This window comes from Triticum aestivum, chromosome 6A (assembly GCF_018294505.1).
Source record: "Triticum aestivum cultivar Chinese Spring chromosome 6A, IWGSC CS RefSeq v2.1, whole genome shotgun sequence".
Taxonomy (NCBI): Eukaryota; Viridiplantae; Streptophyta; class Magnoliopsida; order Poales; family Poaceae; genus Triticum; species Triticum aestivum.
Genome location: NC_057809.1, coordinates 23,788,542 through 23,800,926, shown reverse-complemented (window position 1 = coordinate 23,800,926; position 12,385 = coordinate 23,788,542).

Below are 12,385 nucleotides of genomic sequence, written 5' to 3'. Positions count from 1 at the left end.
CCATCAGGCATACCAGTGACAATTATGCCCGAAAGCCTGCAATGGAGAGGAGCTCGAGAGGGGTGCGGCAGTGGGGGTTATAAACCACTACACGTCCCTCTCAGCTAGCGAGGTGGGACTAAACATTTGGGCACGGACAGAACAAGGCCTTTGGTCCCGGTTGCTGCCACCAACCGGGACTAAAGGTGGGCATTGGAACCGGTTCGTGGCACCAACCGGTACGAATGCACCCCTTCGGTACCGGTTGGTGCCATGAACCGGGACCAAAGGCAGCTGCTTCCCGCCTTTTGGGCTGCCGAAAACTGACCTTTGGTCCCGGCTGGTGGCACCAACCGGGACTAAAGGGGGGCATTGGTCCCGGTTTGTGCCACGAACCGCGACAAATGCCTCGTCTATATAAGCAGGACATGTAAATTTTTCGTTTAGTTATTCATTCCCTCGCCGCGACGCCGCCAGGCTGTCCCCCTGTCTCGCCGCCGCCGTCGTCGCCCCTGCCTTCGACGCGCCACCCCGACGCCGTCCCAAGCTGCCCTGACAACATCCCGTGCCGCCCCAACGCCGTCCCGCCCCGGACCGACGCCGTCGCCGCCCCGCGCCACCCCTGCCCCGACGCCGCCGGCCCTGCCTCCTCGTCGCCGTCGCCGCGCACCCTATGAGCGCTGCCCTCCGATCCCCTCCTCCTCCCTGTAATGGCCGCCGCCGATGCCGCCGCACCCCCTATATATAGATGTTGTAATTTAGTTCTATTAATTTGGATGTGTAGTTTAGATGTGTAGTTAATTTAGTTGTATTAATTTGGATGTGTAGTTTAGATGTGTAGTTAATTTAGTTGTTGTAATATAGTTGTATTAATTTAGATGTGTAGTTTAGCTTTTTTTGGTGATATTATTGTTGAATATGCAAATGTTTGTATGTTCATATGCAAAGAATATGTCGATTTTTTCATAGAACTTTTATGATTTTTTTCTGTTGTAATTTTGTTCATAGAATTTTTATGATTTTTTATGTTGTATTTTTGTTCAAATAATTTTTATGATTTTTTTGTTTATAGAATTTTCTTTGTCAATTTATGTATATGTTCATATTGTGTATGTATAGGAAAATTGTGTATGATCAAAGTCATTTATGTATATGTTCATATTTAGAAAAAAAGGAGAGAAAAAAAAGAAAATAAGAAGAGGAAGAAGGAGAAGAAGAAGAAGAATAAGAAGAAGAAGAGGAGAGGAAGAAGAGGAGAAATAAATAAGAAGATGAAAAAGAAGAAAAAAAAAGAGGAGAAGAAGAAGGAATAGAGGAGAATTCTCCTTTTTTTTCCTCGATCTCCTCCTCTATTCCTTTCTTCTTCTCCTCTTTTTTTCTTCTTCTTCCTCTTCTTATTTTTTATCGGGTATGTCGTTGTCGATATACCCCCCTCCCCGATAACTTTTAATAAGTACTACTTAGAAAGTGCTTAATTAATTAGTAGTTGAACTAGTTGATTTAATAAAACTACTTTATTTTAATATATATAGAAGTAGTTTATTTTTAGTAAGTACTACTTTATTCTATTTATAGCAAGTGCTTAGTAGTTGAACTACTTGATTTAATAAAACTAGTTTATTTTACTATATAAGTAGTTTATTTTTAGCAAGAAAATTAATAGAACTAGTTTATTTTTTAAATTAAAGCAATTATTTCCGCATCGACGTCGACGATGCCTATCCCGCATCCTCGTCGTCGACTTGGCCATGTCCGGGACTGGGCTCCGCCGGGATGGTTTTGGGATGTGCTACCTTCCGAGGGCGTAGGTTGGTGAGGAGCCAGCCCGTCGTTGACCCGATCCTTCTTTGGTGACAGTCGCGTGGGCCAATGCCGGTGCCGAGACTTCGGGACACCGCAGAGGTGGTACGCCACCGTGTCAGCGAGGAGGACGAGCACGTCCGTCGCTACATGGTTGCGTTGGAGGGCAGGTTCGACAATACCTGGCAGGTTCTTCAGGGATCTCACTGGAGCGATCCTATGATGGTTCCTTCTCTTTGGGTGTCCACCGCCCGTGTCGATACCCGTCGGGCGCTACGGCTCTAGCTGTACTAGCGATGCTATATGTATGATAGTATTCGAGGTGTATTAGTGATAATATTCGATGATGTACGGACGCAAGAGATGATGTAGTTTTTCTTATAATTGAATGCATCCTAATTTTAATACTACTTTATTTTGCGATTTGATTTTGCTTATTGAATGCTCAAATTGAAAAACAACTCCTACTTTGAATGCTAAAATTGGAGAGTACTGTGCAAGGCGTATGCATATGATTAGTTGATAGCTTATAGGGTTTTTGTTTTCGCGGAAGTCTAGGAGCCCCCCTCCATCATCCCCGCTATCGTCCCCGTCACCGACCCCCTCCGACCTCGAGGTGAGACCAGCCAAATCCTTTTTTATCAAGATAATTAAACGATATTTCGGGTTGACTTTAAGTCTGTCGAGTCTCCACCATATATGAGAGGACGAAGAAGCCCGACTGTTGTCGTGGGGGTCGTTTCTCCTTCTTCTCCGGGTGCTAGACCTTTGTTATGCACTAGGGGAAGAAGGAGTAACGACCATCACCGACGGTCGCAAATGTCAGAGAGGAATCAGTGAGGGATAGTTCCACCATATATATATGAGAGGATGAAGAATCCCGAGTGTTGTCGTGGGGGTCGCTTCTCCTTCGTTCCCGTGTGCTAGACATTTTGGTGTAATGCACTCGGGGACAAAGTGAGGAGCGACCATCACCGAGAGTCGAATATATACACCACGTGAGCTGAGAGTTTTTAAGAAAATACTCGACAGACCGATAGTCAACCCGTGATGAATAATAATGATCTAATTTAGTTTTTGTAGTACATATATTTAATTATACACGTTTAATCTTTGAATTATGAACGTAGGAAATGTCGTCATCAGACGATGAAAGTCTCCGGGGAGAGTGCAGCTGGTGCCATGACGATCGAGGTCTGTGCGACATGGCTCACCTGGACGATGATCAGCGCTTCAGCATTAAGCTCAAGGAGACCTTCGATGTTGAAACGCTACGCAACGACGATAAGTGTTTTTTCGTAATTAAGCATGCCTACAACTACTTCAATGTGTAATTTTCATCTTTTACAATTCGAATAGCTTATCCCATGCAATGCAAGGCGCTATGTCTTGGAGAGGATGGGCTTTGAAGACCATGAAAGTTTTGAAACAAAGAAAATTCACCTAAGGACTCATCATGATGTGGATTTTGAAGTAAAGCTGTACAATTCGGAGAGTGTAACCCATTTTGGTTGCAAAAAATGGGAAGCACTTTGCAAGATGTATGGTTTTGATGAGGGTATGCTTGTCACCATGGATCTTGGTGATCCTGAAATCGAGCAAGACAATATGGACATTTGGGTCCTTGTTAATACGCCTCCAATTCTACCGCTATGTGAGTTTAGTTTCTCAAACATAGTTATTAGCTAATTTATATTGTTGATTTCAAAATAGTTGACAGCTTATTTTCATTCTTCAAAGAATGTGCGGGAGATGGTAGACAAAACCCACTACACCGATGGCTCCAAATTAACTTACAAGGAGAAAAATCATCTGATCGGATTTTGTACTGACATTGAGAACTACAATATCTACAATCAAACTCCTCAACACTATGGTCAATACGTGCCACTAGTTCATGTGTTGAACTACGGTAACTACCATGGAGATACTCTGGTAAGACTTTTTACTATTACGACATCCGTGCATCTTTTGCATACTTCTAAAACTAGTACATCATTGCTAACTATGAAGTTATTACTATGTTTTCCAACAGATAATCCCAGAGAATTGTGTGCCTCATTTGATGTATCAGAAAGGTAGCCTTAATGTTTTGAACATACAACCAGGTCATCCTACGAATCTCAACTCACTAGTAGAAAAAGGGGCTATGGTCCAGGCCACCTCAGCCCATTAGTCCCGGTTCAGTCTTGAACCGGGACCAATGTGGGCATTGGTCCCGGTTCGTGAGCCCAGGGGGCCGGCCGGGCCATGTGGGCCATTGGTCCCGGTTCGTCTGGACCTTTTGGTCCCGGTTGGTGGGACGAACCGGGACCAAAGGGCCTCCCTCCTGGCCCACCACCATTGGTCCCGGTTGGTGGCCTGAACCGGGACCAAAGGCTCCCCTTTAGTCCCGGTTCATGCCACGAACCGGGACCAATGAATTGCCTATATATACCCCCTCGCGCAAGAGCAGAGCACAGTGCTCTGTTTTTTCTGGCCGAGGGGGAGAGGCCTTTGTGGTGCTCTAGCTCACCTCCTATGCACATGAGGTGTTCGATGGAATGCCCGAGCCACACTACTTAAGCTTTCTCCTCTCGAAGCTCGACCTCCAAGCTCCATTTTCCTCGAGATTTGTCTAGATTTAGCGGTCCGTCACGCCCCGTCCCCGTCTTCACCGCCGTCGATCACCCGCGCCGAACTCATCACCGACACCACCGTGGTGAGCCTCTTATTCTTATCTTCTTTCTGAAAGGAAAAATATTCTTACTTGTATGTTTAGATAGATACTTGTATCATTTTCTTACATTTATTATTGCATCTTATATAGTGCGATGGTTTTGGTATCCGCCCCCGTCGGCCCTCGTCCTGTCTATGATTCGGATTTGGTATGTATATTATCTTTATAACTATTGGTTCATTTATTGTTTATGAAAATTATGCCGACCAACGTGACATATATTTTATTTATCTAGGATGTATGTGAATCGGAAATGCCAACCGACCTTGTCGAGAGGTTAAATTTAGTTGAAGAAGAAAACAATTTGTTGAAGGAAAAAATAAAAAAAATTGAGGAGGAGAAGATGATATTGGAGTTGCATGTTGCGGATGTCGTCGATGATCACAAGATCAAGATGGATGCAATGCGCTTGAAGATTAGAAAGATTAGAAAATATGCCATTCATACCGAGGCTTGGTATCATTATGCCGTTGGATCAATTGTTACCTTGGTTGCGATTATGATTGCATTTGTTTTCGCATTGAAATGTTTTACATAGTTTCAATGTATGGTTTAATTAATTAGATGCTCTGGAGAGCTATATGTTGTTAGATGAGAACTATGTATGCACTTTGGTTTTAATGTGATGATGAACTTCTATTAATTTGGACACTTAATTATATATAATGCACGCAGATGAACCGGCAATGGATGTACGATGACAGACACACCCGCGAGTACATTAAGGGCGTGCATGAGTTTCTCGATGCGGCTGAGGCAAACAAGCAGAATGGTTTTATGTGTTGTCCATGCACTGAATGTGGGAATATGAGGTCTTACTCTAACCGGAAAATCCTTCACTCCCACCTGCTTTACAAGGGTTTCATGCCACACTATAATGTTTGGACGAGGCACGGAGAAATAGGGGTTATGATGGAAGACGGCGAAGAAGAAGAGTACGATGACAACTATGTGCCCCCTGAATACGGTGATGCTGCAACGGGGGGAGCTGGTGAAGATCAAGAGGAACCAGACGATGTGCCCAATGATGCTGCCACGGGTGAAGCTGCTGAAGATCAAGAGGAACCAGACGATGTGCCCGATGATGATGATCTCCGCCGGGTCATTGTCGATGCAAGGACGCAATGCATTAGTCAAAAGGAGAAGCTGAAGTTCGATCGCATGTTAGAGGATCACAAAAAAGGGTTATACCCCAATTGCGAAGATGGCAACACAAAGCTCGGTACCGTACTGGAATTGCTGCAGTGGAAGGCAGAGAATGCTGTGGCTGACAAAGGATTTGAGAAGCTACTGAAAATATTGAAGAAGAAGCTTCCAAAGGATAACGAATTGCCCGACAGTACATACGCAGCAAAGAAGGTCGTATGCCCTCTAGGATTGGAGGTGGAGAAGATACATGCATGCCCTAATGACTGCATCCTCTACCGCGGTGCATACAAGGATCTGAACGCATGCCCGGTATGCGGTGCGCTGCGGTATAAGATCAGACGAGATGACCCCGGTGATGTTGACGGCGAGCCCCTCGGGAAGAGGGTCCCTGCAAAGGTGATGTGGTATGCTCCTATAATACCACGGTTGAAACATCTGTTCAGAAACGAAGAGCATGCCAAGTTGATGCGATGGCACAGTGAGAAACGAAAGAAAGATGGGAAGTTGAGAGCACCCGCTGACGGGTCGCAGTGGAGAAAAATCGAGAGAAAGTACTGGGATGAGTTTGCAAAGGACCCAAGGAATGTATGGTTTGCTTTAAGCGCGGATGGCATTAATCCTTTCGGGGAGCAGAGCAGTAATCACAGCACCTGGCCCGTGACTCTATGTATGTATAACCTTCCTCCTTGGATGTGCATGAAGCGGAAGTTCATTATGATGCCAGTTCTCATCCAAGGCCCTAAGCAACCCGGCAACAAAATTGATGTGTACCTAAGGCCATTAGTTGAAGAACTTTTACAGCTGTGGAATGGAGACGGTGTACGTACGTGGGATGAGCACAGACAGGAGGAATTTAACCTTAAGGCGTTGCTGTTCGTGACCATCAACGATTGGCCCGCTCTCAGTAACCTTTCAGGACAGACAAACAAAGGATACCACGCATGCACGCACTGTTTAGATGACACTGAAAGTATATACCTGGACAAATGCAGGAAGAATGTGTACCTGGGCCATCGTCGATTTCTTCCGACCAACCATCAATGTCAAAAGAAAGGCAAGCATTTCAAAGGCGAGGCAGATCACCGGAAGAAGCCTGCCATGCGCACCGGTGATCACGTGCTTGCTATGGTCAATGATTTACCCTACGTCATCTTTGGAAAGGGTCCCGGTGGACTAGCTGTTCCGAATGACGCTGAGGGACACGCACCCATGTGGAAGAAGAAATCTATATTTTGGGACCTACCCTACTGGAAAGACCTAGAGGTCCGCTCCTCAATCGACGTGATGCACGTGACGAAGAACCTTTGCGTGAACCTGCTAGGCTTCTTGGGCGTGTATGGGAAGACAAAAGATACGCCGGAGGCACGGGAGGACCTGCAACGTTTGCACGAAAAAGACGACATGCCTCTGAAGCAGTATAAAGGTCCTGCCAGCTACGCTCTTACGAAAGAAGAGAAAGAAATCTTCTTTGAATGCCTGCTTAGTATGAAGGTCACGACTGGCTTCTCATCGAATATAAAGGGAATAATAAATATGCCAGAGAAAAAGTTTCAGAACCTAAAGTCTCATGACTGCCACGTGATTATGACGCAACTTCTTCCGGTTGCATTGAGGGGGCTTTTACCGGAAAATGTCCGATTAGCCATTGTGAAGCTATGTGCATTCCTCAATGCAATCTCTCAGAAGGTGATCGATCCAGAAATGGTACCAAGGCTAAGGAGTGATGTGGCGCAATGTCTTGTCAGTTTCGAGCTGGTGTTCCCACCATCCTTCTTCAATATCATGACGCACGTCCTAGTTCATCTAGTCGACGAGATTGTCATCCTGGGGCCCGTATTTCTACACAATATGTTCCCCTTTGAGAGGTTCATGGGAGTCCTAAAGAAATATGTCCGTAACCGCGCTAGGCCAGAAGAAAGCATCTCCATGGGCCATCAAACAGAGGATGTTATTGGGTTTTGTGTTGACTTTATTCCTGGCCTTAAGAAGATAGGTCTCCCTAAATCGCGGTATGAGGGGAGACTGACTGGAAAAGGCACTCTTCGAAGAGACTCTATAATATGCAGGGACGGATATTCTTGGTCTCAAGCACACTACATAGTTCTACAGAACTCTACCTTGGTGACCCTGTATGTCGATGAACACAAGAACAGTCTGCGCTCCAAACACCCGGAGTAGTGCGACGACTAGATTACATGTGAACACATCAGGACTTTCAGTAGTTGGTTGGAAACACGTCTCAGAGGTGACAACACTGTTTGTGATGAGTTGTACTTGTTGTCCAGGGGACCATCTTTGACTGTATTGACTTACAAAGGATACGAGATAAATGGGAATACATTTTACATGATCGCCCAAGATCAAAAGAGCACCAACCAAAACAGCGGTGTCCGCTTTGATGCAGCAACCGAGAGCGGATAGGACACATATTATGGTTACATAGTGGACATATGGGAACTTGACTATGGACCTGATTTTAAGTTCCCTTTGTTTAAATGCAAATGGGTCAATCTGTTAGGCGGCGGGGTACAGGTAGACCCATAGTACGGAATGACAACAGTGGATCTGAAAAATCTTGGGTACACTGACGAACCGTTCGTCCTAGCCAATGATGTGGCACAGGTTATCTATGTGAAGGACATGTCTACCAAACCGAGAAAAAGAAAAGATAAGGAAGCGAATACATCATACGATGAGCCAAAGCGCCACATAGTTCTTTCAGGAAAAAGGGACATCCTGAGAGTGGACGGCAAGACAGACATGTCTGAAGATTATGAAAAGTTTCATGAAATTCCTCCCTTCAATGTCAAGGCTGACCCAAGCATCCTGATAAACAATGAAGATTATCCATGGTTACGGCGCAATAAGCAAATGACACAAGCGAAGAAAAAGTGAAGACTTTCTCCCGCAACTATTATGATGATACCATGCCAACTTTGTAACAGATGATCTTTCGTCCGAAACTCTCATACTTCGAAAGAGATTGTTCGTTTTGTACACGAAGTGCATCCAGTTTTTTCCGTAACCATCTCAACTTTGTTGCACATGCTATGTGGGTGAAATGATGATACCATGCCAACTTTCAACCTTTTCGGAGTTCATTTGAAATGCTTTTCAATTTCAGGGTCTTATAGCTCAAAAAAAAATCAATAAATCCATGAAAAATAACAAATGAAGTCAGAAAGGGTTGAAAATTGATGATGTGTCTTTGAATGGTGCATTTTGAACACAGAAAAAATATGGAGTTCAAATAAGTTCAAGAAAATGAAATCCCTTTGTAACAAATGATCTTTCGTCCGAAACCCTGATACTTCGAAAGAGATTGTCCGTTTTGTACACGAAGTGCATCCAGTTTTTGCCGTAACCATCTCAACTTTTTTGCACATGCTATGTGGGTGAAATGATAATACCATGCCAACTTTCAACCTTTTCGGAGTCCATTTGAAATGCTTTTCAATTTCAGGGTCTTGTAGCTCAAAAAAATCAATAAATCCATGAAAAATAACAAATGAAGTCAGAAAGGGTTGAAAATTGATGATGTGTCTTTGAATGGTGCATTTTGAACACAGAAAAAATATGGAGTTCAAATAAGTTCAAGAAAATGAAATCCCTTTGTAACAGATGATCTTTCGTCCGAAACCCTGATACTCCGAAAGAGATTGTCCGTTTTGTACACGAAGTGCATCCAGTTTTTGCCGTAACCATCTCAACTTTGTTGCACATGCTATATGGGTGAAATGATGATACCATGCCAACTTTCAACCTTTTCGGAGTTCATTTGAAATGCTTTTCAATTTCAGGGTCTTATAGCTCAAAAAAATCAATAAATGCATGAAAAATAACAAATGAAGTCAGAAAGGGTTGAAAATTGATGATGTGTCTTTGAATGGTGCATTTTGAACACAGAAAAAATATGGAGTTCAAATAAGTTCAAGAAAATGAAATCTCTTTGTAATAGATGATCTAACTTCATAGTAAAAAAATATGGTGCATTTTAAAACTATAAGTATTTAGTACAAATAAAAAAATTAAATTATAAGTAAAATAAAACTATAAGTATCACTAAAAAACTGTAAGTAATTAAACTAAAATAAAACTATAATATTCTTCAAATTTTTAAAAATTCAAATTTAAACTATTTAAAATTTAAAACTAATTGCACTAACAGAAAGTTTATAATTTTTGTGACCTAAAAGCAAAAAGAAATCACTAAAAAACTGTAACTATTTAGTTTTAAGTAGAAATAAAAAATAAATAGAAAAAAATTCTAATTTTATAGTAAAGTTATTCATAAACTAGTGATTCACACAAATTTTTAAAAATTCAAATTTAAACTATTTAAAATTTAAAACTAATGGCACTAATAGAAAGTTTATAATTTTTGTGACCTAAAAGCAAAAAATAAAAAACCAAAAAAATGTAGAAAAAAAAGAAAAAAATGCCACCTACTCGGCCTCCACGGCCTGAATACGACTAGAAACCCTACATGGGGCAGGATTCAGGCCCGCAGCAGGCACAGTAGGCCCACAGGCATTGCAATGACAAGTTAGGCCCGAAAGCCTGCAGTTGAGAGGAGCTCAGGAGGGTGGGCGCAGCAGCGCTTATAAACCACTCCAGAGCCCTCTCAACTAGCGATGTGGGACTAAAATTTTGGACCCGGGGCGCACAAGGGCATTGGTCCCGGTTGGTGGCACCAACCGGGACTAAAGGTGGCATTGGTCACGGTTCGTGGCACCAACCGTGACCAATGCCCCCCTTTAGTCCCAGTTGGTGCCACCAACCGGGACCAAAGGCCGCCGCTTCCGCCCTTTGGGCTGCCGAAAATTGGCCTTTGGTCCCGGTTCGTGGCACCAACCGGGACTAAAGGGTGCATTAGTCCCGGGTCGTAGCACCAACCGGGACCAATGCTTTTGGTATATAAGCTGGACTTGTGAAATTCTCGATTCAGTTCGATCGATCTCCTCGTCCTCTCCTCCAACGACGCCGCCAGGCTCGTCGCCGCCGAGCCCTCCGTGAGCCCGCGCCGTCCTCGTCGCCGGCCGCCCGTCCACCGCCCCCGAGCACCCACTGCGACCCCGAGCCCGTCCGCCGCCGCCGAGCGCGCCCCGCCGTCGCCCTCGCCCTCGCCGACCCCGAGCCCGTCCTCATCGCTGTCGCCCCCGACGCCGGCCGCCCCGAGCACCCCCTGCGCCCCCGAGCACCCCCTGCGTCCCCGAGCACCCCCTGCGCCCCCGAGCCTGTCCGCCGCCGCCGAGCGCGCCCCGCCGTCGCCCTGCCCTCGCCGACCCCGAGCCCGTCCTCGTCGCCGTCGCCCCCGACGCCGGCCGCCCGCGTCTCCTCCCCGACCCCTCCGGGAGAGGTAGCTATCGCCTCCTACCCCCTTCCTTCCCTGCTCCTGAATTTGCAGATGTATGTATGTATGATGATGAATTTTGATATTTGTTCATATATATATACTGTAGATGTATGTATGTATGATGAATTTTGATATTTTTTGTTCATATATACTGTTCATATATACTGTTCATATATACTGTAGATGTATGTATGATGAATTTTGATATTTTTTTGTTCATATATACTGTTCATATATACTGTAGATGTATGTATGATGAATTTTGATCTTTTTTTGTTCATATATAATGTAGATGTATATGTATGTATGGAATGATATCGATGGATGTATGTATATAGAACATTCGTAGAAAATATAATGAGAGGAAGAAGAGGATAAAAAAGAAGAGGAATAAGAAAAGAAAAAAGAGGAGAAGAAAGAATAGAGGAGACTTCTCCTCTATTCTTTCTTCTCCTCTTTTTTTTCTTCTTCTTCCTCTTTTTTTATCGGGAACGAGGGTCGTCGAGGGTCGCCAAGCGGTAGAGGAAGAAGAGGATAAAATAGAAGAGGAAGAAAAAAAAAGAGGGGTCGACGGTCGCCTAGGGGTCGAGGGTCGAGAGGGGGTCTAGGGTCGCCGAGAGGGGAGAGGAAGACGAGGAGAAATAAATAAGAAGAAGAAAAAATAAGAAAAAAAAGAGGAGAAGAAGAAAGGAATAGAGGAGAAAAGAGAAAAATAGAATTATTCTATTTTTCTCTTTTCTCCTCTATTCCTTTCTTCTTCTCCTCTTTTTTTCTTCTTTTTTTTCTTCGACATGTGGGGAGGGGGGGGGGTCGAGAACGCCGGACATTCATGAGAGAGGCGAGGAAAGAATAGAGGAGACTTCTCCTCTATTCTTTCTTCTCTTCTTTTTTTTTCTTCTTCTTCTTCCTCTTTATTTTATCGGGAACGAGGGTCGTCGAGAGGGGCGCCGAGTGGTAGAGGAGAAACCCTAAATAGAAAGTATCGTTGGTGTGAGATACATGTACCGTCGGTGTCGGACATTACATCCACATCCCACAAGTGGCGCGGGCTTCGACGCCCACGTCACTTGTGGGACATGGATGTAGTGTCCGACACCGAATGCCACATGTATCTCACACCCACGATACTTGCTAGCTATTTAGGGTTTCCTTTGACACTAGGCAACCTCCCGACCCCTCGGCGATCCTCTCGAACATGAGAGGAAGAAGAGGGTCGTCTAGGGTTCGAGGGTTCGAGGGTTCTTCTCCTCTATTCTTTCTTCTCTTTTTTTTCTTCTTCTTCCTCTTTATTTTATCGGGAACGAGGGTCGTCGAGAGGGCCGCCGAGTGGTAGAGGAGAAACCCTAAATAGAAAGTATCGTCGGTGTGAGATACATGTACCA